Source organism: Mastigoproctus giganteus, chromosome 8 (genome assembly GCF_048544385.1).
Source record: "Mastigoproctus giganteus isolate SK-2022 chromosome 8, ASM4854438v1, whole genome shotgun sequence".
NCBI classification, from domain to species: Eukaryota; Metazoa; Arthropoda; class Arachnida; order Uropygi; family Thelyphonidae; genus Mastigoproctus; species Mastigoproctus giganteus.
This window is the reverse complement of record NC_143582.1, coordinates 199,858,536-199,886,481: the sequence shown is the minus strand read 5'-3', so window position 1 is coordinate 199,886,481 and position 27,946 is coordinate 199,858,536. Positions and strand designations below refer to the sequence as shown.

Genomic DNA, 27,946 nt, shown 5'->3' with positions numbered 1-27,946 from the left:
TTTGATTTTTGATTTGCTGTGTGTTTAAATGGAAGGTTTACTTCCATACACCATTTGCTGTTCACCTAGACAACATTATTCACAATTTGGCATATGTATGCTAATAGGGGCCAGCTAATGAGAAGCCAGTAGTTTAAGAACAGCTGCCCTTGAAATTTCTCCAATGTTTTTCACCATGTGGATGAATTAGTTGGTCTCAGGTTTTATGGTTTCCCTCACTTAGAAACTTAAGTTTTTGCTCAGCAAATGACTAAGAATATGCACAGTTACAGACACAATATATTGATACCTCATATCCTTAGCTGCTTTGGCACTTAATACACACACTTAACTCTAGAAATTTATGCAGAGGCATGCTCCCTATTCCGTTCATTGTTTATAGCTCTTTTGGTCACAGTCTGCACTTTGAGTGTTGCCTCTGCTATTTCCTTTAACCCTGCAACAGGTTCGGCAAGTCACACAAGCAAGCACACTGTTGCATTACATGTAGCACATCAAGATTTTTTGGAAAAGGACAAGAAATAGTTAAAAGTGGCATACTTAAAATTTATGATCTTTATTCTGATACTATATTGAATAATAAGAAAAAGAAGAATAAATAACATCTTTAGGAACAGTAGTAGTCTTGTTGTCCAATATATATATATATACACACACTGAGTGATCACTGAATTATGACCACCTACCTAATACTTCATAGGTCCTCCTTTTGCCCTCAGTACAGCAGCTATCCGACATGGCATTGATTCAACAAGATGTTGGCAGTGTTCAGGAGGTATGGACAACCAAGCTGTGTGTAATGCAGGTATGGAGGTGATTGGTGTATCCAGATGCCTGATATGCCTTTCCATAGTGTCCCACAAGTGCTCTGTGGGGTTGATATCGGGGGAGTTCGGAGGCCAATCGATATGCTGGAAGTTAGAACTGTGTTCCTCAAACCGTTCCAACACAACAAGTGCCCGGTGGCTCGGCGCATTGTCATCTTCGAAGACACCATCGCCATTCGGAAAAAAGTGTAACATAGTGGGGTGTACACAGTCAGCAAGCAGTTGATGATAGCGGAGACCAGTGATACGTTGTTCCACATGCACCAGGGGTCCAAGTTCCTGTCAGTGAAACATGCCCCACACCATACAACTGCCTCCATCGGCCTCATGTTGTTGACGCCAAATCCGTACACGATCATCCACGGTGTGGAGTAAATAACGTGACTCATCCGACCAGCACATCTTCTTCCAGTCTTCTAATGTCCAACTTGCATGCTCTTTGCACCAGGTGAGTCTTTTATGCCGATGAACCTTGGTTAGGAGAGGATGCTGTAGGGGTCGTCTGCTGGTATAGCCCATACGTGCAAGCATGCGATGCATGGTCATGCCAGATATTGTTCCGGGTTGGCCTATGTTGTATGGTAGTCAACTCTTCAACAGTGCTGCGCCTGTTCGCCTGTACGAGTCATTGGACCCGGCACTCGCCTCTAACTTCAACCTTTTGCTGACCTTTGCAGTTTTGCCATCTGGTCGTTGTTTGACCATTTTTACGCCAGCCCTGGTACACTTTAACATCTCAAACACCCCCACCAGTTCAGCCATTTGGGAAATCAAAGCACCAGCTCGTTGAGTTCCCACAATCTGTTCTTTATCAAAGTCCGATAAATCCTTCCTTTTACCCATCGCGCTCGGAATTTTACTACCTACTGAACCACTGACACTTTATCCGTGCTATGTAGGAAAACTAACTAGGCGCTCTCATACCTCACGTGGTGAACGGGTCGCATTCAGTTTTCATAGGAGTGGTCATAATTCAGTGATCACTCAGTGTAAGTATATATTTACTGAATACCCAGTTCAAGCATAAAGCATCACAGAATGAGTGAAATTGAAGCAGAAACCAAAACTATGGAAAAATTACATATTGGCAGGTGCATGGTACATTTTGTATGCCAGCACAAATATTTGATACCTGCACTTTTCCATTTAAAAAATAATCAAGTTTTTGATTGCAATTGAAAAGATTCTTCTTCTTCTTCTTCTTTGGTCCTTAGCTGGCAGCTGGGGGAGGCGGTTGGCCACGCAACCAGTATGCTGCTGTAGGTGCCGCAGGGTTTCGGACTTGCTCTGTGATGTTCTTCCATACCTTACGATCCATGGCTTCAGTCCTGGCCTGGTTAAGGTCGAGACGTCGGCTCTTCAAGTCATCTTCCACTTGCTTGGCCCACGTTTTCCTAGGCGCGGTCCGTTGGATGCTCCATTGGGTGGGTCGTTGTCTCCAAAGGAGTGTGGATGGTATTCTGTTCGTGCCCATTCTACATACGTGGCCAAACCATCTGAGCCTTCGCTTCTGGATTTGGTCGGCAATGGTTGGTTGCTGTTGGCATCTGGCGCGGATGGTATCATTAGTGATGCGGTCGCGAAGAGAGATGCCCAAGATCTGCCGCAGGCATCGCATTTGGAATACCTCAAGTTTGTTCAAATCTAACTTGAGACAAATCCATGTTTCCGATCCGTAAAGAAGAATGGGCAGGATCAAAGTCCGGAAGAGTCGGATTTTAGTCTTTGTGGAAATGTTGGTCCTCTTCCACAGACACCATTTGAGCGAGGCGAACGCAGTGGCCGCCTGTCCAATTCTGCTGTGGATTTCCATGGTGGATGCAACTTTCTTCTCCTGGACCAGCGACCCAAGGTATTTAAAGTCCTGCACTTGCTCGATCTGGACGCCTTCGAGATAGATGGTGGCTTGTGACCCATCTGTTGTCAGGGCCTTTGTCTTACCAGCATTGATCTTCAAACCGTATGGCCGGGCAATGCGGGCAATGTCGTAGAGGATGTCCGTGGCTTCAGCGTCGTTACCGGCAAGGATAGCACTATCATCAGCAAACATCAGGTCAGTCACATAGTGATCCTTGTCATATTGTATGCCCTGTCTGTTTCTGAATGCTTGCCTCATAATGGCGTCGACCACGATGTTGAAAAGCAACGGGGAGGCTACATCCCCTTGGCGGACTCCAGTTTGGATGGTAAATTCCTCAGATAAATCATTCTGGATGCGCACCTGGCTGATTAAACCGTTGTATGCAGTTTGGAGGAGTGTGATGACTTTTCAAGGTACATGTTCAACCTCTAGTAGTTTCCATAAGGCAGGCCGGTGGACACAGTCGAAAGCAGACTTAAAGTCAATGAAAACAATGACGGTTCGCTGTCCACACCGGATCCTCTCCTCCATCAGCTGACGAATGGCAAAGATTTGATCACAGCATCCTCGCCCGGGTCTAAATCCTGCCTGTTCTTCTCGACTGGTTTGCTCGCGATGTTTTTGCAGTCTTGACTGGATGATCTTCATAAAGACCTTTCCGATGATGGAAAGGAGGCTGATGCCACGGTAGTTCTTGCAGTCCCGGTTATCACCTTTCTTGTGGATCGGTACGATAATAGTTTTCCTCCATGTTAACGGAATTTGTTCAGTGCACCAGATGGTTTTGAGGAGTGAGTGTAGTCGGCGAAGCAGTACATCTCCCCCGGCTTTGATCGCTTCTGTGGTGACTTGGTCCACTCCTGGTGCCCTGCCATTCTTCAGGGATTGTATGGCTGCTTTCACTTCTTCTACTGTAGGCTCAACATCGACCATGGAGACCTCAGGGGGGTCGATCGAGAGTGCTGTTGCTGGCGGTCCCTGAGGTGGGTCGTGATTATACAAAGCTTTGAAGAATTCACTCCACCGTTGCAGGCGTTCGGATGGTGATCGCACGAAGGTCCCATCAGCATTCTTGATGTTGTCACTAGTCAATTTGGTCTTTCCACTCAGACATCTGAGGGTGCGGTAGAGAGTGCGGTACTCGTTTTTGGATGCCGCCACTTCAAGATCGTCTGCCACTTGGTTCCAGTATGCTTCTCTTTCTGCTGTCATTCTTTGTCGGACTTCTCGGTTTAGCTGCCGGTACCGTTCAAAGTCGACCAACTTTGCCTGTTTCCGTTTGTCCACGAGGTCGAGGCACTCGTCTGATATCCATGGTTGCGTTCGACGTCGGGCAGGTGGACATAGGGGCTTGGCACATTCCAGGATGGCATCAGAGATCTGCTTTTCTTCTTCATTTATATCCTCGGGCACAGCCAGCATCTCGAAGCGGTTGGATAGGGCGATCTGATATGCCTGTTTGTTGGCAGCATTCATTAGCTGCCTCCAGTCCAGCTTGGCTGACCGAGATGATCTTTTTGCATGCCGTAATTTGAGCTGCACCTTAGCCCGGATGAGGTAGTGATCAGATCCGCAATCAGGTCCCCTCATGGCACGAACGTCCATGAGTGATGAGCGAAATCTGGCATTGATCAAAATGTAGTCTAGGATTGCTGAGTCCTTGCCAGATGGATTTCGCCATGTAAGTTGATGTTTTTGAGGGTGCTGGAAATGGCTGTTTCCAATGATCAGGTTGTTAGATGCGGCAAAGGACAACAAACGTAAGCCGTTGTCATTGATCTTCCCATGGCCAAACTTGCCCATTGTTGTTTCCCAACCAGATCTGTCCACGCCAATATGGGCATTAAAGTCCCCTGCGAGAATGATCACTTCTGTCTGCGGAATTGAATCCAGCGTATGTTGGAGCTAGTTGTAGAAGTCATTCTTGGTCGGGTCCAGGCTAGTCTCAGTTGGCGCATAGGCGGAGATAATATGGGTCTTGATGGTGCCCTTGACAGTAAGGACTGCCAGGCGGTCCGATATTGGTTGGAAAGCGATCACACTACTGGTGGCCTGAGCATCGACCATAAAGCCCACTCCTGCTTCTCGTTTCTCACCACCAGAGTAGAATAGCATAACCGCTTCATTAGGTGCTGGTGGTTGGATGATCATCGTTCCAGACCCGGTGAGTCTTAATTCGGATAATGCCGCGATTGATATCTTGCACCTAAGTAGTTCTTGGGCAATGATTTCCTTTTGTCCAACGTGGTGCCCCGTTCGAACATTCCATTCGCCAATGTTAATTGTCCTTTTCGGCGTAGTAAGCTTATTGCTGTGGCCAGTGATCCACTTCACACCAGCACCCTGGGTCCCCAGTGCTGGCGCATCGGCTACCCCGGATGCGGTAACATTGTTATAACAGCTTGTTCTGTGGCCAGTGGTCCACTTCACACCAGTACCCTGGGTCCCCAGTGCTGGCGCATCGGCTACCCCGGATGCGGTAACATTGTTGTAAGAGCTTGTTCCGAATTTCATGCGGTTTCTTGCCTAGTTTCCCCGGTTTCCCGGTTCTGGTCATTTCGGCAGGATGACCACCCTCCTCCTTTCGCAGCCGGGCTTGGGACCGTCCATGGCGGAGTTATTGAAAAGATTATTAGGTACCTAATAAAATTTGCATCAGCATACCATAAATCCCACTGTAATAGATGCACCCATAATTTGGCAAGATTATCTAGAGGAAAAAAAACATTTTTAATGAACTGGTTTATTTTATTGCACATATATTACTTCTAATTCTATTGTACCAAAAGCATTTCATTACACATATGACTATATTTATAATACCATACACACTTAGGTGAATCCAAAATATTTTAATCGTGTCAAAATTCATAATACAAAAATATTACTGCCATACAAAGAACAATTAGAAAATGGAGCAATAAAATAAAAAAAATAATAATCTTCAGAACCCAGAAATCCATCACCGCTGTCATTCTTGTCATGATGATCATCACACTTCTCATGGTCACTGCTGCTGTCTGAAAGTGAACTGTCATTCTAGTCAAACAGAATATCATCATCTGTGCCATCCTAGGTGCTACTGATGCCAAACTTCTTAAATGACTTCACAACTAAGTCTGTTCTTCTTTCATGAAAGCTTTAAAAGGCTTGTTATTAGAAACATCCAGTGTTTGTAGTTGGCCAATAAGCCCACCTGGAATTGCAGCAAGTTGTGTTCCAACTTTTCCACCTTCCTCTTTGTGGCCTCTGTTTTAGGTGCATGAAACTGGCCCATACCAGTAGGGCTTGTTTCTTGAGAAGGCCACACTTTTTCCAGCTATGGTTGACTCCATCTTCATCCGTCTACCCTTTAGGATGAACATGGACAAAAATACCTGGTGAAATAAATCCTTTGGCATAAGTTTCTCTCTTGAATATGAGAAGTAGAAGTTTTTTTCCATCAACGCAAGCTAAAACAGTATTATAGTGTGTCTTTTTGTGACCTGATGTCTTCACAGTTATTGATTTTTTTTTTTTTTTTTTTTTTTACCTTGAGCATCCACACGTCTGTTTGAGGGTACATCAATTGTCAAAGGTACTTCGTTCGTGTTACTAATTTGGCCAAGCTCATAGATTGTGTGCTTCTAGCATTAAATATAAATCTGTGATATTGCAGAATTTGGTTTTCACATTGTTCTTGCGTTTTCTGGGCTATCCTTGTGTGTGTCCTCAGAGCTAAGCCATTTCACTTCATAAATCTATAATACCAACTTGTTGTGCCACCAAAATCATCAAGTCCCTTTGCTGCTGCGTCAGAAATTATCATTCTTGTTGACACAGATATACCACAATTCCTCTGCTCTATTACACAACTATTCAGTTCTTTCATATGCTTCAGTTGTTTAATTTAATTCAATTTAATTTAATTCAGTTGTTTAGGTTATTTGAGCATATCATCATGATAATCTGATATAAAAGATAAGTATGTAAGTAGTCACTTTTATATCATTTTTTAAAAATAAAATTTTGACTTAAATTTTTGGATTAGTACTTACATATTGTACATATTTAATTTTTACAGGAAATGGTGGCTAAGGAATAGTTGATTTTGAATTTGAAGCAAAAGTCTGACATTTATCAAAATGGGGGAAAGGAAAAATTTGAAAGTAAAGCAAATCGTTGACCATTTAAATGTGGAATGGTGCAGATTCATGAATATCTGAACAAATTAAGTTGATGTGCATTTGAACACATGAAATTAGCATATTGGATACAAATGATTAAACATCAGTCTGTGTAAATTAGATATGTTTGTTGATTGGTGGATTATGAAATATACTGATGAGCCAAAGAATTATGATCACCTACCTAATATGATGTTGGTACTCCATGTGCAGCCAAAACAGTTCGTACCTGACAAGGCATGGATGCTACAAGATTTCTAAATTTGTCTTGCGGTATCTGGTACCAGCATGTAACCAGCAGATCCCTTAACTCCTGTAAGGTCCGTGGTTGAGATGCTGCAGATCGAAGTTGCTGTTCCAACACAAACCGCAGATGCTCGATGGGATTGATGTCTGGGAAAATTTGGAGGCCAGGGGAATACCTGGAAGTCTTTCTCATGTTCCACGAACCAGTCTCGAACAATCTGGACAGTGTGGCATGGCGCGGTATCCTGCTGAAAGACGGCACCGCCAGAGGGAAAGACCGTTGCCATAAAAGGGCAACGGTCTTTCCTTCTGACCTTTGAAAGGTCAGCAATGGTGTTTAGGTAGGCAATAGAAGTCAGAGTGCCCGGCACATGGATGACTGGACCCAGGGTATACCAGCAGAACATTGCTCAAAGCATGACACTGCCACCACCGGCTTGTTTTCGTCTCACAGTGCATCCAGGCACCATCACTTCCCCAGGTAAACGCCGCATGCATACCCGGCTGTCCACTTTGTGAACACGAAACGTGATTCATCGGACCAGATGACCTTCTTTCAATCACTCAGAGTCCAGTTTCAATGCTCGCATGTAGGCACTGTCGCCAGTGAACCGTGGTTAGCACGAGCACTCGGAGTGGCCTGCAGCTACGCAGCCCCATTTTCAGCAGGGTTCGATGTAGTGTGTGTTGTGACACATCACTCCTGTCACCAGCATTCCAATTACTGGCAAGTTGTTCCACAGTTGCCCTTCTGTTGCCACATACCATCCAGGAGAGCCTTCGCTCACCTTGAGCATTGATGAGCTGTGTTCATCCAACACCTCGCTGGCGGTTCATGGGTTTCCCTTCCCCGGACAACTTTTGGTAGATACTAACCACTGCTGACCGTGAGCACCCACCAGCCTGTCATTTCGGATATGCTCTGACCCAGTTGTCTGGCCAATACAATTTGGCCTTTGTCAAACTCACTTAAGTCCGCTGCCTTTCTCATCTGAAGAACAAGAGTAACACTGATTAAGGGAGCTCAGTATCAGGTGTTTTTTATATGCACACGCGCTGTAGTCCACCTGCAGTTGCTTTGACTTGCATAACAACTTGCTGGTCATAATGTTTTTGTTCATTGTTCATTGGTGTAGGTGCCAACACACAGCACACATGCAAAATACAGGAAGAAGTGAAATGTGTGGACAGGAGAGTTCCAATGGCTGTAGATTTGCTTGCTCACCCTTGCATGCGTGTTGCAGTCTTCTGGTGCTTGTTGAGGACAGAATGCTTGTTTATATTGATGTTGGAGCCTGGGCAGTGTTGGATAGCTTAAGCTTCCAGAAATTCTCTTCAGGTCCATATGTATCATCTTGGAGGTTCTTATGGCACTGTTTGTCAGAAAGCATGTCCCTTGCAGATGCTATGAGCAGGCACATCGCTGTTCCTCCCCCTCCCACCCCAGGTGTTCCTAACTTGAGACCATGGTAAGGGAAACCATACCCTCCTTTCATGTGGGAACTGAAGCAGCATGGTGCTTGCCTCTTCCTTGGCATTCTGATCAAGTGGACCTACCCATTCACATGACAGACTTCCAGAAACCCACTGATACCAATACATTTCTTGATTCATTCCAATCTCTCCTATCCCATTTCAAGGTTAAAATGATTTAGAGTCTGGCCACAAAGACCCTGTTCATCTGTAGCCCCCAGGAATTGGACTTGACTGAGACAAGCGCCCTTGTCTTAGTCAAGCATATACTAAAAAGAACTATCAACCAATTTATAAACTCTCTTCACCCTCTCCACACAGTGGATGGTCCCAGCTTTTTCTGTTGCTGAGATGAATATCGAAGACCCCCTACTTGCAATATGCAAACACAAATTATTGTTAGGGGGTGCATAACATGTTCGGCTGTAACATATGGTTCACTCTTTTACTCAGCCTCCATCTTTTTACTGTGCATTATGTTTTAGAGCTTTATAAATCTAGTATCCTCAGGAACACAGCACATTCCAGGTTTTTGAAAATTGTGGCATTTTGAGGGTTATGCTTAGTTTAAGTCTCCATAACCGAGAGCAGTTTGAACTGTGGTTCAAACCTACATGACCTATATAGTAAAGTGATGTTCTTGCATTTTCTCTATCATGTGAACCACCTCTGACCTTCCCAGAGTATAAGCAGAAAATTAATTTATTTATTCAGTGGAAATTTTTTATCTATTTTTATTAGATAATGCAGTAGTTCTGATTCTTATAATCTTCATAGAATGATAGTCACCAGCATTATGGCAAAATGTTAACTTGTACTGTCAGATTGGTCTGGTGGGTGGTAACATACTTGCTTAAGTAAAGGTTGTGGGTTTGGCTGCTGCCTCCAGTGTGGGTGTTGCAATTGTTCAATAGTTTTTAATATAAACAGTATAAACCATAGGTATAAACAGTGCAATATGATTTCAGCTACTGAATTAGTTTAAAAAGTAAACACACTACTACTATTAAATACTATACTGTGAACTAGTATTGAAAATCTTGCAAAATTGATGATTTTATATGTTGCAATTACATAGTAACACTGACATACATGCTGGAAAATACGCTGAGTGCATGGAAATCATGGGATACCCACCTAGTAACTGGTAGGTCCACTTTTCGCCTGGGTAAGGGCAGTCACTCTGACTCCATGCTTGCTGCACTGCTGTCCATAATTCTGTCGCGTTCCTGGGTGGTGGATCCAAAGCGTGAACAGACCTTTCCACTGAATCCCAAAGGTGCTCCACAGGGTTCATATCTGGTGAGTGAGGCCATTCCATTGTGGTAAAATCTGCAGAATGCTCTTTGAACCATGTTCTAGTCACCACAGCTCTGAGGGGAGGCACATTGTCCTGCTGGAAGAGTCCATTGCCTTGTGGGTGCATAATGACAATGAAGGATGCAGATGGTCTGCAAGGATGAACACGTAACCTGCACCGTTCAGAGATGTGTCTAGATGTACCAGAGGTCCCAACATGTTCCAGTTGAACATTCCCAAGACCATTACTAACTGTCTAGCTACCTGAACAGTTCCTTGTTGACACAATGCGTGAATAGCTTCATGCGGTTTCTGCCAGATACGCACCCTCCCGTCCACTCGAAATAACTGGAAACTGGACTCATTGGACCAGCAGACCTGTCTCCAATCATTCGAGGTCCAGTGTCAATGTTCTTTCACCCGGTTGAGGAGTAGAGCCCTGTGTTTTAGTGTTAGCAATGGGACTCTGGTGGGTTGGCAACTCCATAACTTATTTCTGGCACCTCCCTTGTTGAAGTTGGTGGTGATTTGTGCCACTGTCACTCTCCGGTTGGCTGAAACAATGCGAGACATGTCGACAGCCACGTTCATCCACCCACAGCGCTGTCCACAATGAAATGTTATTCCGTATATGGTGTATTCCCGATACACTCTTGATACTGTCGAACAGGGATAGTGCAATTTCTGTACCACCTCTGCAATAGAGTGACCCATGCGTCAGGCAACCACTATCATCCCTCTTTCAAAGTCGGTTAACTCACAATGTTTATCCATACTGACATAGAATTACCATCTATGTGAATGCAGTGTACCTATATACCTGCCAAGCGGTGGGTTTGTCCACTAGCGAGAGGGATGACAGCATCACGTTGCCCAGGACCAGGTATCCCACGAATTCTGTACTTTCAATGTAAATAAAACAGAAAAGAAATTGTATGAAAATTATTAATGGAACATAATACATAAATTTGGCACCTGCTGCATTTTAAATTTGGCCAGCCTATTTTCCCTCTGTCTTTTTACAGTCAACTATACTCGTAAATATTCAAAAAGTTTCAGATTTTTGAGGTTCTATTGTATTATATTTTTTGTATTACATTTTCTAGTGTTTATTGAGAGTACCATATTTTACTTTTCTCTGTCTATATGCATTGACTTAATGTATTCACTTGTATTTTGTTCTGTGCTGTCTGGTGGCACCTATTTTATAATCAGGAATGGCAGCCACTGCTCAATAACCATATCCTTAATCTCTCACAGAGTGGTGTTTCATCATTCATATCCAACAGTGAAGCCATTAAAGAGAAAGTGTTTGGAAATCAGAATATAAAGAATTACACATGGAGAAATCAGAAATCATTGTGAGAGCAAAAGAACTTATTTCTGGACTGATCCTTCAAGCTAATGCTCTAGAAGTAGCTTTAACGTGAAGATTCAGTCCAGAAATCAAAAAGTTTGTTTTATCTCAGATTGGAGGGAGAAAAATAGTAAGCCCATAAATTAAATTTGAATGAATTCAAGGCATTAAATGGATGACTCATTATTAAGGAAAATTGTTGAATTGTTTAAAAGTATCTTTTGAGAATCAGTGTTGAAATATGGATGTTGATTTTTGAATATGCAAAGATTTTTGAAGAACTGGTAAAAAAAAAGTTTTCAAATTTTGCAGAAATGGAGCAAATAGAATGAAGACTATGATTTATCTTTGTTGAAAAAAAAAAAAAAAAAAAAACAGTGAAGTGGATGTTGACTTATTTTTTATTATTATTTACTCGAACCAAATATGTAATTCTTAAAATTAAAGACTGCAGAAATAAAGATTTTTATTAAAATTCTGCTTTTTTTTTTTTTAACACATTTAAGTTTTTGAAGATAAAGAACCCTGATAGCTAGAAAATTTTTGAAGTTTAATGTTTGAAGAATTAATTGTATATTAATGTATATCAGGAAAAAAAAACAGTAATATATATGTATTACTGTTTTTTTACTGCCTCATGTTAAGGCAGGCATGGTCCCAATAAATATTCTTTGTTCACTATCAGCCCATGCTGATCATAACTAACATTGGTTAGATATGATAAGCTTCAGTCAGTTTCAGTTATAATTTTCAATTGCCACTATACAACACTGCAAAATTTCAAGCTGATCTACTGAATACAATAAGTGCAATAAAATACAGTATTACAACATTTTGTGTAATTTTATTTGACAGTAAAGCACTTTTGTTAACATTTTAGCAACTGTAGTGACCACATTTATATCTTTTGAAGTTAACGGCCAATTGGATTAAAGCAAGATTAATGTTTAATTGTGTTATATACACTGAGTTGGGTTTATATTGATGAGACCCCTTGTGTAGGAATGGATTCTAATCTGTAATGCTGGTGAAGACTCAAAGTCTGGAACGGCTGATACAAGATTGTAGTTTTCCCACATGGTGATAATTTTTTTTGAGTGTCTATGAGGAAGGATGGGTTGGGATCTTTCTGACTCTGAACATGGAATGATTATGGTGGCAGAATGTGAGGTGTTAGTATCTCAACAACAGCCAACATAGTTAAGTGCTCCCATTCTGTGGTTTCACAAGTCTGCTCTGACTGGCTCAACAGCAGTCAGCAACCAGCCAAAGGTCAAATGTGGGAAAGCTACATGTGACCACAAGGTATTAGATAGGTGTTAATAACGTAAAGCTAACTCAGTGTATATCCATCTTGCTGTCTTAGAGAAGGTTGGTTCCCCTCCAGTGAAAGGCTTGCGATTGTGCTCTCTTTATAAATGATATTGTTATCCAAAAGTTGTGTTAAAATTACTAATATTTTTAATATTTTAATAAATAATCCATTATTTATTAAAAATTCAAGGCATCACTATTACATCCCTTTCAGGTCTTACTGGGCCCTCATCAGATAGTGGATGGTCATTTTTAGCTAATGCAGTAAATTGTTTATTATCAGATAATTTCAAAATCTGCTTTGAAATGTATCCTCCCTCTTTTTCTGAATTTTTGCAGTTCTCCCATGTTGCCCACTAACATTTTAACATTCGTGTTAACTTTTGTTATATTTCCGTTGGAAGTTTTTCTTCCATCCAACACTTGGCTACTTGTTTAGAATTTGTACATTTATTTACAGTTTTGACCTGAAGTTGTATTAGAAGGCCCCCACCCACTATCTAATGAGGGTCCAATAAGACTGAAAATAGTCATAAAAGTGGTTCCTTGGGTTTTTTATGAATAATGGATTGATGATATTCAGTTGTAGATAATGATGTTGTTTCAAAAGTGAGCATAAGCCCAAACTTGTCACTGGAGGGAACAAAGCTTTTCCAAGACAGCAAGGAATAATGCAGTGAAGCATTTCTTATGAAATTATTTACACTTCAACACTACATTGAAATAACCCCCCCCCCCCCGTATGGTAGGCCTAAAACTGGAGTAGGAAATAAATTAAAAGAGTAGGTTGATTACTTGGTGGTAACAGGCTATCCTTGTGGTGTGACTAATTTTAGCTGAAAAAAGGGACTACTTGCCTTCCTGTGAAAATGAAAGATTATTTGGACATTCACTACTATCTAGAAAAAAGTGTTAAGTGGAATGATAAGTTAAACAGTTTCAACTGATTCATGCCACCAAAGTGAAAAAAGATTATTATTATTATTATTATCATCATCTATATGGTGCAAGGAAGCCTAAGGCTTATGCTGCACCAGCCAAAAAAAAAAAAAAAAATTCTGAATTACCCTGAGAGAGAGAGAGAACGAACAAGAACAAGACTCAGAAGTAGAAGGGAATCACCAAGAAAGAGAAGAATGGTGATATCCAGCTTAGGACCCTAGGTGTGTCAATGCATACTCACCAGATATGAGCCCCCCTGGGGATAGATGTTGAAGCATATGTATACATATTGGTTGTCTTTGGTTAAATATTTAACTATACTGGTAGAACAGTGGAAACCTCTGAAAGTATATTGAACTCTTTCTAGCCAGCATGGAATCTCTCAGACATCACTTTTTTTTTTTATAATAATTTGAAATTAAAACAATCTTCCATGTACCTTTCCCCACCAATATTCACTAAATGGTTATACCAATATTTCTCAACCAGGCTTCTGCAAGAAATCATAGAATAAATAATAAAAATTTTGAATTACCACAAAAAAAATTAATAAATATATCCCTTGAAATGTTGCAAAAATATGGCAGTTGGCAAAATATGATGTAATCTCCATGCACTGCAAACTGTCTCTATTTTGTTTTGGTCGGTTCACATTTAAGGTTATATTTAGTTACAACTTGACTTCTCTTGACTTGTCTTTGCAACTTGACTTTCTCCAGTCCAACTTTCCTAACAGTGAGATAATTTTCCTTGATGATTTTAATGTTCACAACTCCAGCTGGCTTCCATTTTCTAGTCACACTGATCTGTGTGACTAGATCAGCTGGTTGAGATGCTCAGGCTTTTGCAATTACTAATGACCTCATACAGATTGTTCATTTACGTACAAGAATAACGGACAATCCTAAATATACAGCCAACACGCTTGATCTTTTTCTCACAAACAACCCTTCTAAGTACACGGTCGAATTGAATGGTCCTTTAGGCACCTCAGATCACAACTTGGTGATTGTCTCTTCTCCAGTGGAGCCTTTATCTCATGACTATTCCCAACCTCGTGTTGTTTGGCATTACAAGAATGGGATGACCTGCGAGATTTCTTTTCCTTGGTCAGACTACTGTTTCAAAAATTCTGATGTCAGTGAAATTATTCTTGTAGGTATGGAATCCTTTATCCCACACTCCACTTTAAAATCTTGTCCTTTATCTAAACCTTGGTTTTCCAATAAATGTGCTAAGGCTTTTCAAGAGAAGAACGTTGCATATCATAATTGGCTCGTTTATAATTCTTCAGTTTCATTTTCTGCCTACACCAAAGCTTGCAACAATTGTAAAGCAGTTATTAATCAGTCTAAAGTAGATTTTAAACAGGCTAAGAGTAGAAAAATTGCTTCTTGCCCTAATGGTAGCAGAGCATTCTGGTCTCTTGCCAAAGCTTTTGTCTGCAACTTTTGCCCACCTCTGTCAAAACCAGATGGTTCTCTTGTCAGTTTTGTAATGCTAGCAGGTCAGTTTTAAAGCTGACCTGCTAGCATCCCATTTTTCTTCCAACTCATGTATTAATGATCTTGGAAAACACCTCCCACCATTCCCAACACGCTCTGTTCAATGCCTCCTGTGGTCTTCCGTCAAAAGGATGTCAGAAGGATTCTGGTGGATCTTAATGCTAAGAAAGCTCCAGGTCCTGATGGTATTTCTCCACTTGTTCTCAAAACCTGTGCTCCTAAACTTACTCCTGTTCTTTGCCGCCTTTTTTCACTTTCTTATTCCAAAGGTGTTTTTCCTTCTGCTTAGAAATTTGCTCATATCAAGCCAATTCCTAAAAAGGGTGAAAAATCCCTCCCATTCAGTTATCGTCCCATTGCAATTACTTCTCTTTCTAAAGTAATGGAGAAATCAACGATCACCAGTATGGATTCCGTCAGTGTCGATCCACTGGTGATATTCTGGCTTATATTACCCATTTATGGAAAAGTTTGGTGAAACACAAGTAGTTGCTCTAGACATCTCAAAGGCTTTCGATCATGTTTGGCATAAAGGTCTTCTACACAAGCTTCCATCTTATGGTTTGCCAACTGTTTTTTGTAATTGGTTATCCAGTTTTCTCTCTGATTGCTCACCGAGGGCAGGGGTAGATGGCTCTCTAACCAGCATTAGTGGAGAAGTCTTCTAACTTCTCCACTAATGCTGGTGTCCTCCAAAGTTCAGTTCTTTCCCCCACCCTTTTCCGCTTGTATATTAATAACCTTCTTCCATTGACTGGAAATCCTATCCATAGTTTTTCCAATGATAGCACGTTCCATTCTACTTTCGATTTTGAGAAACCTTACCCTGCTCAATCAGCTTCTACTTCTCGAATATCCTCTACTACCAATTCCTTAAATGCTGATCTCCAGGTAATTCTCCAGTGAGGCAAAGACAACTTAGTTAATTTCAAACCTTCTAAATCTCAGTCTTGTCTAATATCTCGCAAAAAGGATTTTTCTGCTCCTATGCTTATCTTTGGTGACTCTAATTTTTAGGCAAGTTGATATATCTCTTTTGGGGATTACCCTGACTTCTAATCTCTCTTGGCATAAGCACATTATAAATATTGCTTCCTCTGCATCTAAAAAATTTGGTTTTCTCTTTTGCTCTCGGCGTTACTTTTCTTCCAAAAAGCTGTTCACTCTGTGCAAATTGCAAATCCGCTCTACCATGGAATATTGTTCCCACATCTGGGGTGGTGTCCCCCAAAACCTCTCTCAGCCTTCTAGATTACATTTAGAAGAGGGCAGTTAGGTTAATTAATGATTCCTCTCTAACAGTCTCTCCACTTGCTGTCTCATTGATGTGCTGTTTCTGCTGCATGCCTTTACAGATACTTCCATGGGCACTGTTCTTCTGAATTGGCTTCTATAATTCCTGCTCTCTCTCTTTCAAAACAGTCCGAACACGTGCTGCCACCAGCCAACATCCATTTCCTGTCCAACTTCAAACTTACAGAACCATCTTTTCATTTCCCTTGTTTATTCATTCAAATGCCATTTTTTGGAACAACCTTCCTTCATATGTCTTTACTGAAAATTACAGTCTATAGAAGTTCAAGTCTAATGTCAACAAATATCTTCTCTCATCTTCTGAACCTTCAACCCAAGCACGTTACTAAGTACTATAGGTTCTAATACCTCTTGTGTTTGGGGTTTTTCATTAAAAAAAAAAAAAAAAAATTAGTTGTATTGTGTCTGTGTTAATTTTGTATTGTTACAGAGCACTTCACCAGGGCAACAAGAGAAAGGCAAGCTCTATGTCACCAAGAGAAAAAGAGCAGTGCGGCAAACATTTTCTGGAAATGGTGTCCATATCTGCAGGTCAGGTTCCTAGAATCCCTTTTGCCTGCCCACTGCCAACCAGTATTCACTGTTTCTAGTCTTTTCTTGATCTCTCTCTGCTATCAGAGATTGTTGGAGAAGGTTTTTCCTTTATTTAAACTTTTTAAAGAGTGATGATTGGGCAACTGAGTCAGTCTTGAGTAGATAGTGCAGTTCCATAGATCTCAGCAATTGTGAATGTTTTGGGAGTGATTTTATAAGCGGTGTTTAGTGTGTATTATTGTCATTTGCTGTTTTGTAGATTTGCAAAGACTACAAATCTTGTAGTCTTTGCATAGTTTTGTAATGAGCATTTTTACCACATTTTCAACCATGGTCCTTTTTTGTGTATCTAAAATGCCGCCCATGTAACAGTATTTTCATACAGCTGTTGAAGATTGAAAAACGTTGAAATATATGAAAAGAAGGCTTATCACTGAAGGAGGGTACAGTGAAAAAGGAATCAAAATTATCATTGCCAAGTAATGATAATTTTTTTGAAAAAAAATTTGCCTTTACAATGACTATTACTTGTCCATGGGTTTTACATGGACTGCAGATGAAATTTGCCTCATTCTGCTGTGCATTGTTTGTTGGGAGAAATTAGTAAACACTGTTATGGGCCTGGCCAATTTAAATCAACTCTTTGCTACTAATAATGGCCACTTGTAAAAAAACAATGCTTGCTTGCCCTGAAATACTAAGAAATACCAACTTTACTCTCCAAGTTGATGAGTCAACAGACGTAATAAGTAAAGTCCAGCTGTTGGCATTCATATGATTTGAAAACAAAGGTGAAATAATGTTTGTTTGTTTGTTATTTGGTTTTTAGGAGCTTTAGCAACTAAGGCCATATTGCTCCGGGGATATGCAGTGGTCATTCCCTGACCTTTCCACACCCTCCGTATTTGGTGGTCACGGGCTCGAACCTCGGTCTAATCAAGAAGTGTGTGCTACGCACTGCTGCTCCTGCTCACCTGGCTATGGAGGCGCCAGGTGAAATAATGGAGAATTTTGTTTGAAAAGAACTGCCAAAGGTGACCAAAGGTCAATATATTTTTAACACCTTGTCTTATTTGGAATCCTGTGGTTTTTCATGGAGCCAGTGTGTTGAAATTTGCACTGATGGCGCCCCCTCAGTGATCATCTCAATAAAAGGCTTTGTTACCCTCATCAAAGGGGGAAAAAAAAAACCCTGGTGTCATAATGATCCACTGCATTCCCCACTGGGAAGTTCTTGTTCCAGCAACTGATGGGAAAGATGTAAAACAAGTCCTTGATGTAGCTGTGAATATGGTCAGTTTTATAAAGCAGTGCCTTCTTGAGTCATGGATGTTTGCAAAGCTATGTGAAAATATGTAAAAGATGATGACACTGAAATTAGACAGTTTTCAAAAGGGAAACTTTTAACAAAGGTGTTTAATCTGCAAGAGGAAGTATTGCTTCTCTTCAAAAATAATAATAAAGCCAGTTTTTCCGACTTTCTTGAAGATACAAAATGGCTACTGAAAGTAGCCTACTTTGGATATATTTTGGTTTGTTATTTTTATATTTGGGGGAAAAAAAGAAAAGAAAAGATTAAATAATACAGAAGAGATAAGAAAAATGTTCCCCCTTATAATGTAAACTGACATATATATGACAATAAATGAATTGTGCTCCTTGCCATCAACCTTTTCTGACCTGTAAATGTTTTCATAGGTAAGGCCTCCTCAGGATATGAAAAATTATTTTAGCAGTTCATGAGGGAAAAAAATGTTTAGACTCACTTATTATGCAGTATTTGTTTACTTCTTGATATATAGTTAGTCCCTGACTTATGTAACTTTGGACTTGAGTAAATTTTTTTGGTAAAATCGTAAAGATACATTCTGTATAAATTTTAAGAGTGAAGTCGAATGAAGGAACGAAGTGAATAAGTTTTTATTTTCGTTCCCATACAAACTATGTTGGATAGTAACCTGCGGCGTAATTAGAACCTGGATAAATAACTAGAGTTAACATTTCATTTTCTCCTTTAAGAATTCTGAAGAAATATTCGGCAACATGTTTGAGACAGGTGAACTACGTCAAAGCACTTGAGAGAAACCCCCCACGACGTTCAAGCCATGTGGACTGTATTCCATAAGCTATTCCTTTGGAAGATTGCACTTTAGCCCTTCATCTCTGCCTCCTTTCCTTCTTTTCTTTCTGGATTGTAGGGTCAGTTCAATTTTTTTTGAGAGCAAAGTGGGAGCTTTTGTTTGCATTTTGTATGTAATATTTGTTACACATTTGGTTATTGTGGTGAAGTTGAAATTCATGTTGTCCTACCATTTTCAAAGACTTTGTGTCAAACTATCATTGTGTAGTGCATGCTTCATTCGCATGTCATAAGGTGTGACAGCATCTCTTGTAACTTAACCCTATGAAGTTCTTTACAGGAAATTTCATTTTGACCGTTAACATGGTGCCGCCTAAGAGAATAAGTGACAGCGGTACTAGTAAATCTACCAAGAAAAGGAAAGCAACTGATTTGGATCAGAAAATTAAAATAATAAGAATGTATGAAAATGTTCAAACATTAACAAGTATTGCACAGAATTTAGATTTGTCGGTGTCAGCAGTGAACATAATAATAAAGGACAGACAGAATACATGAAGCAGTAAAGGAATTGGCACCATTGAAGTCAACTATAATAACCAATGCTAGAACGGGACTAATAAGCGAGATGGAAAAGTTACTTATTGTGTGGGATGGAAGACCAGATCCAAAAACAAATCCCCTTACGCCTCCACCTCATCAAAGCAAAGGCTCGTGCCATTTTTGAGGATCTTAAGAAGAAGAAGAGCAATGATACTGAAACCAATTTTGTTGCGACTCATGGTTGGTTTGATAGGTTCTGTAAGAGAAGCAGATATCATAACATTGCCATAAGTGGCAAAGCAACAAGCAGAGGTGGTGAGGTTGCCGAAAAATTCAAGGACAAATTGGATAAGATTATAAGATGTGGTGATTATTTTCTGCAACAGATATTTAATGTGGATTAGACTAACCTTTCTTGGAAAAAAATGCCTAATAAGACTCATATTTCTATTGAAGAAAAGTCAATCTTTGGGTTTAAAGCGGCCAATGACAGGGTAATGCTCTTAGTGGGAGGTAACATAGTGGGTTATAAACTTAAATCTTTAGTGGTTTATCACTCAGAAAACCCCGCAGGCTTTTAAGGGCATTGACAAGAAATTGCTTCCTGTATATTTCAGGGCTAACTCAAAGACCTGGGTGACAATAACCATGTTCAAAGTATGGTTTCTAAATGTGTTTGGCCCTGAAGTTGAAAAATATTGCTTACCAATGTCAGTGCCTTTTAAGATATTAATACTCCTTGACAATGCTCCCAGTCATTCTAAACATCTAGATGATCTGCAAGACAACATCAAATACATCTACATTGATTTGACCAATGGATCAGGGAGTTATCAGGGCATTCAAAGCTTAACCCCTGGCTTTTAGCTGTGAAGGGTATTGTGTACGGCATGTGCGTTTTGTATGCAATAAAGAGTTCTTCTTCTTATTACATATGGACAACATTTTCTGAGGCTATAAATGAACAGAGCAAGGGAAGATGGATCTGTGGCAAATTTGGAAGATGTTTAACATTCTTGATGGGATATGCAACATTTTAAGAGCCTGGAATGATGTGACAACAACTTGTATGAGCGGGGTTTGGAAAAAAACTTCTAAAACATTCCGAGCTTAACAAAGATGAGCTGATGTCGTCTGTTACCAAAGAAATTGTAACTTAGCCCAGGAGTTGCAGCTAGTCCTGGAGGATGAAGATGTAGACAAGCATGTGGATGGATGAGGTGAAGATTTAACAACAGACAACCTAGCCCAGTTGAGGAGCAAAGGAGAGCTGAATCCGTTGAGGAATCAGAGCAATCCAAGAAGCAGTTCAAATTAAAGGGAATGGTAGAAGCATTTTATAAAATTAGGGAAGGTCTCTCTATATTTTATGGAATGGATGAAAAAGGTGAAAATTTCTTGAAAATAGAAAGAAAAGTTCAAGATTTCTTATCAGCTTGTCGCGAAATTTATGAACAGATAAAAAGCATACAAAACAGATGAAGATCGAAGAGTTCATATCATGTACTACCTCCCTGACCTCTACTCAGCCTACAACAACCTGTGATTAATGAGTCGTATTAATGCTTCAGGTTTGTTTTGAGTTACCTTCAGTTCATCACCTGAAGTGTATAGACTTTGATTCATTGTGTGGTTTAGACAAATTTTCTTAAGTATGTACACTTTGGTTTAGATTCTCTTAGTATCCGTTATAAAGCCTACATGGCATATAAAATATATATCAGTTTTTACAGTACAATAACATGCATTTTTTCTTCCTTTTATGTTTTCTTTTCTTATGTGCCACTTTGGTTAATTCACTACTGTCCCCAGATAAAGGTTTTAATTGTTATGATATATAAGTATGGGCTTGGCACACCCAGGGTCCCCAGCTGGATATCATCATTCTTCTCTTTCTTGGTGATTCCCTACTACTTCTCTCTCTATTGGGGTAGGTAATTCAGAATTTTTTTTTTTTTTTTTTTTTGGCTGGTGCAGCATAAGCCTCAGGCTTCCTTGCACCGTATGGCTAATAATAATAATAATAATAACTATTTTTCTTCATTCTTTTGAGGATATTATGTGGTTTTTGTAATTTTTCCATATCAGGGATATAGTAGAAATATTTTATTAGTCATTCCTAAGTTATGTAAAAATCAGCTTATGTAAGAAGTGCTGGAGTGTATTTCTTACATATGTTGGGGAATCTTTTTATATTGGAAGGCCATATTTTATTTAACCAAGGTGCTATTAGGCCACATGCTGAGAATTAAATATATACAAAAAGAATTATATTTTTGTAGGCATATTTACAATTTTAATTACAGCCTGTTATTGTATGAGGAATTTAAACAAAAAAATTAGTGTAGACATTTGTTTAGCAAAGATGATAACAAAACTAAAAATGGACGACTTTTAATGACTTTTTTTGCGACTACGTAATGCCAAATAGTAGTCTGATATTTGGTTCCAACGTTGTTGAGCACTGTTTTAATTGGTCCTCCAAGTGAATATTCGTCATCTAAGATCTCAAGCTTGTTTTAATTTGTGTCATATATGACAATGTTGGTTCACAACAGTAGGTTGTGCGAAAACAAGATAGCATTTAACGAGCATGTTGACATAGATTTGGGTATTCAACAGCATTTTTCCACATTTGAAGAGGATTCTTCTTTGCATCAAATAGAGACTGCAGAATATTATCTTCTGAGAGTTCAATTAGTTCCATCTGTAAGTCATCGGATACTTTGGAGACAGCAATCACATTTGGTTGAAAAGCTAGTTTCAGCGTGAGATCATGTTTCTTAAAATCAGCAAGCCTTTCATTGTATTCTTCAGTCATGAAGTCTAAAACAGCTGTGTATTCTTTCGTGTCACATTTCCTTAATGATTTTTTATATCCTGTTCATTAATTACTTTTGCTAATTCAGGAAAGCGTTCAGCTGAAAGTTCCAATCGGGTAAGCAAGGTTTTGAAAAAGGTCAGCATTTTTCTGAAATGCCTTTATTTTAAGCCATATATCATACATAGATTTGGTTTTACCATGCAAAAAAATATTCAGATCATTTTGCTTTGACATAATATCACACAAAAATGCAATATCTCTGCAGAATTCCACTTTTGACAATTCACACTGTTGATTTAGTTCCTCAAAAATGCTTGTGATTTGTTTTCGCAAAGATAAAGTTTAAGAAGTATTTGTCCTTGCGACAACCAGCGCACTTTAGAATGATATGGCAGTTCCACACTGAATGTTTCAGAAAGCTGAAGCACGTTGCGAAATTGGCGATGTCATGATGTATTTGCTCGAATGTAGTTTACAGTACCTATAACTTTATTTAATGTGTCACTTAAAACTAGATTGGTCACACCGATTCTGCTGGTGAAGAATACAGTGAAAGGAAATCAAAGTATCTGGATCTGGCAATTCTTTCTGTAGTAATGCAACAAATTCTTCGTGTTTTCCTCTCATGGAAGGTGCGCCATCTGTGTGTACAGTTACTAAATTACAGTTTTGCTTCGCGGCATTTTTCTTTGAAGATGTTGAAGAAAGATGTCAATTCCACGTGTCCTGGTAGTAAGGGTACCCAAAGCCAGTAACTCCTCGTGACAATGAAAATTCGCAGTTATAACACCTATGCTGAGTCAGTAATGTCCAGCAATCAACTACCTGCTGGCTAAAGGTAAACTTCTGCACATCTATTCTACAACTGTCTTTCCTCAATTTGAATCTATGCCCCCCCCCCCCCCCCCCAGGTTCTTAATCTGAGCAGGTGGAAGTGTCTCATCAGCATTGAGCCTGCTGAAACCATTCATGGCCTTATACACCTCAATCAGATCACTTTGCAGGTTCCTAGTCTCCAGCTGCTGCAACTTACAGAACTTGAGGAGGGCATAGATGAATACAGTGAACAAGATTGGTGAGAGCACCCCTTTGTTCCTCTCACCAATCTTGTTGCCCTTCTCTGTACTCGTTCTAACTCTACATCCTTCCTAAAATGAGGCCTCCAGACCTGTACGCAGTATTCAAGGTGTGGCCTGACACAATGGGGTAATCACCCCCTACCAGCAAAATTCCTATATATCATTGACAACTCCATGACCTGCTCTGACAGCCTGTCTGCACTGCTCAGAGAACTTCATATCTGACAGCACAATTACCCCCAGGTCTTTTTCATTCTCCCCCTCCCTGAGTGTAGTACCACACAGTTGGTATGTTTCTCTTGGGTTACTGCTACCCATATGCAGTACTTTACATTTGTCAATGTTAAACTTCAGTTGCCACTTCTCAGCCCATCTGCCTAACTTTTCTAGATCTTGTTGCAGTAACATGTCTTTACTGTCATTAACAACCCTGCCAACCTTTGTATTATCTGCAGACTTGGACATTAAGCCCGATATACCTTCATCGATATCATTGATAATCGTACAAAATAACAATGGGCCCAGCAATGAACCCTAGGGCAGTGGTCTCCAAACTTTTTTGGTCGCATACCCTTATTTTACTTAAAAGGACTAGCATGCACCCCGGAATAAAAAATTAAATATATAAGTTTAATATATTTTTTTATTTATAAATCATTAATTTATTAAATAATATTACATCATTAATTAAATCATTAATCAATAATTGATATTAAAACATGGAAGGCATTACATCTAAAGTATCTTCCATTACATAATGGAAGGCATTACATACCTTTTTAAAAGATCACAAATAAAAAAATACAAATCAAAATTAATTTGAAGTTCAAGTACAATGTGCATGATGGCATGATCAAACAAAGCTACATACTGAAGTATTAAAAAAACATTTACAATATTTATAATGTTTATTTTTAATTACTTTTCGAAAAACTAGAGTTTTCATAATTAATAAATATTGATTTATTTTAGATTATATTGCCCCCCCCCATGGATCATCTTGTGCACCCCACTTTGGAGACCACTGCCCTAGGAAACTCCACTAATAACATTAGTCCACATAGAGCAGCCATTTATTACCACTCTGCTGTCTCCCACTCAACCATCCCTTTATCCATTGCAGCAACTTGCCCTTAATGCTATACCGCCCAAATTTGTACAGCAGTCTTCCATGTGCAACAGTATCAAAGCTTTTCTGAAATCCAAGTATATGATATGTGATATCAAAATTATTTTTTTGCATCCAAGTTCCTTTGTCACCATATCATAGTATCCAATAAAATTGGTCAGACAAGACTTCCCCTTAACAAACCCATGCTGTGTCTGAACTATTACTGCAGCCTTGTCCAGGTGATCCTGCATCATTTTAACCAGTGACTCTATTATTTTCCCTGGAAGAGAAGTTAAACTAACATGTCTATAATTATTTGTGTCACCCTCTGAACTTCCTTTGTGAATTGGGAATACATTTGCACATCTCCAGTCCATAGGGACCTCCTCTGAATCTAAGGATGCTCTCATAATTATGGCTAAGAGTTTGCTTGCTTCCCTTGCTGCCTCCTTCAATATAACTGGATAGATTTCATCTGCCCCAAGTTCCTTTTTTATGTTTAACTTCAACAATTTCTCCTGTGTCCAAGAACAAAGGAAAATTTTAGGTAAAATAAGATCAACTAGGCTCAAATGGGTGGGCCATGTGATTAGACATGGTGGTTTGGTTCTGGATGCCATGGAGGAGACTTTGAAGGGAAAATGCCCTAGGGGAAGACCAAAAAATACCTTCATTGGGATGTTGCTGGATAAAGTAGGACTTCTAAATTTTGAGGAACTAAAACAAACGGCACAAGAGAGACAAAGATGGAGACAGCTCATCAGAGGAACTGACCAGTCACAAAAGTGAATTACTGATGATGAACTAGAAAAGGCAATGCATACATTTTATTTAACACGTTACAGTTCTTCCTTAAGAAGCTCTCGGGCCTGTGACGTGAATCACTGGGTGGTTGCCAGTTCGCCAATTACCAAGTTGCCACTGACAGACCTCTTGCTAACTACACAGTTATTGATATAAATAATTTTACCTCTTCACTTTGTTTTGTCCTCTATTGATCTATCCAACATTTTTATGCCTTTTCTGTTTCTCTTCGTAATGTACAGCATAAATGTAAACTAATTTATATAAGGTGAATAATGATATATAAAAAAGAAAATAGATAAAATATACCTTGAAAATGTTTTGAGTTTGGTGTTATCTCATGAAATAAAAGGTGGATTTTGCATTTGAGAGAAATAGACAAAAGGCCGCAGATTCCCCACCTCTGTAGTTTCACTAGCTTCACAGAAACAAAATGTGGCATCTAACAGATGCCACATGAGCATTTGCATTTCAATTCACTGGTCTTAAATTCTAAGAAATTCTATAAAAACATTTTATTAGTATTGGCAATATGATGCAAGGAAGCAAAGCTCATACAACACTAGCAAAAAGAAACTACCACTTAATTTCCCCATTCCTTCCAATAATTTTGTCCAAATCTTCCTTAAATTTATTAAAACTATCTGCCTCCACAATGATAGGTGAAAATTTATTCCAATAATTCAGTACACTTTGGCCAAACGGGAATTTCCATACATTTCTTTGGTAATCATCCTACCCTAATTTAAATTTACACCATCAGAATTTTATTTACTCAACCTATTTAGAGCTTTAATAATTCAGTGCTCCTTGTAGATGACTAGTTTCCAGATTCTGCAATTCAGTCTTCCTTGGTAAGAATATTGGTTTTTCTGCACCCTTTCCAAACAGATCTGTGTCCTTCCTAAAATGAGGTTTCCAAACTTGTATGCAGTATTCCAGATATGGCCTAACCATTGCCTTATATAATGTGATAATCACTCCCTTCTCCCTGCAGTCAATGTTTCCTCTATATTATTGACAGAACCACATGGGTTGTTCTAGTGTCTTGTTTACACTGCTCAGAGAATATCATGTAGGCCTGTACAGAGCCCTACCCCTAGGTCTTTTTCATACTCTACTCCACTATCTTGAGTTTGGTACTACCCAAGTAGTAGTAGTAGTAGTAGCATGTGATGCAAGAAAGCAAATGTATGAGCTTATGCAGCATCAGCCAAAAAAAAAAAAAAAAAATCACACCATTCCCTCCAAATGCCTGTCCAGTTCCTCCTTAAATTTACTCAACCTATCAACTTCCACAACGACAGATGGAAGTTTGTTCCAGCAATTAACCACCCGCTGGCTAAAGGAAAATTTCCGCACATCTATTCTACATCTGTCTTTTCTTAATTTGAATTTATGCCCCCTTAGATTCGTAATCTGAACAAGTGGAAGGATCCCATCAGAATTCAGCGTGCTCAACCCATTCAAGGCCTTATATACCTCAATCAGATCACCACGCAGGTGCCTAGTCTCCAGCCACTGCAGTTTGCAGAACTTAAGCCTCTCTTGGTAAGAGGATCCCTTCATTCCCCTCACCAATCTTGTTGCCCTTCTCTGTACATGCTCAAGTAAATCTACATCCGTCCTAAAACGAGGCCTCCAGACCTGTACGCAGTACTCAAGCCATGGCCTGACCATTGCCTTATACAGAGGGATAATCACATCCTTTTCCCTGCTAGCAAAATTCCTATATATCATTGACAAAACCCCATAACCTGCCCTGGCAGCCTGTCTGCATTGCTCAGAAAACTTCATATCTGCCTGCACAATTACTCCCAGGTCTTTTTCATTTTCTACCACCTTAAGTGTAGTACCACACAGTTGGTACGTTTCTCTGGGGTTACTTCTACCCATATGTAGTACTTTGCATTTGTCAAGGTTAAACTTCAGTTGCCACTTCTTAGCCCATCTGCCCAAATTATCTAGATCCTGTTGCAGTAGCACACTGCCATTACTGTCAATAACAACCCTGCCAACCTTTGTATCATCTGCAAACTTCGACATTAAGCCTGATATACCTTCATCAATATCATTGATAAATATACAAAACAACAGTGGACCTAACACCGAACCCTGTGGGACTCCACTAATAACATTAGTCCACGAAGAGCAGCACCCATTAATTACCATCCTCTTGTCTTCTCCCACTCACCATTATTTTATCCACTGTAGCAACTTACCCTTAATACCATTCTGCTCCAATTTGTAAAATAGTCTTCCATGCGCAACAGTGTCAAAAGCTTTCCTGAAATCCAAATATATGATATCAAAATTATTTTTCGCATCCAGTTCCTTTGTAACCACATCATAATATCCTATCAAATTTGTCAGACAAGACTTTCCCTTAACAAACTCATGCTGTGTCTGAATTATTGCTGCAGTCTTGTCTAGATGATCCTGCAATGCATCCTTAACCAGCGACTCCATTATTTTACCCGGAACAGAAGTTAAACTAACTGGTCTGTAATTACTCGTGTCACCCTTCGATCCCCCTTTGTGAATTGGGGATACATTTGCACATCTCCAGTCCGTGGGAACCTCCCCTGAGTCCAAGGATGCTCTCATAATTATGGCTAAGGGTTTGCTTAGTTGCTTTGCCGTCTCCTTTAATATAACTGTATAGAT

At 39.7% G+C, this 27,946-nt stretch overlaps 1 long non-coding RNA gene across 3 annotated transcripts in view; it reads left to right on the top strand.

Moving 5' to 3' along the window:
- LOC150082170 (uncharacterized) overlaps window positions 1-27,946 on the top strand; it is a 162,874-nt gene that overhangs the window by 13,854 nt on the left and 121,074 nt on the right. Inside the window, exon 3 of one of the 3 annotated variants that reach the window (XR_016547310.1) lies at window positions 6,752-6,823. The exons of the other annotated variants lie outside the window; for them this stretch is intronic. This is a non-coding gene — a long non-coding RNA (uncharacterized LOC150082170). Of the gene's footprint in view, window positions 1-6,751; window positions 6,824-27,946 lie in introns of those variants that run through there. 3 annotated transcript variants of the gene reach the window in all.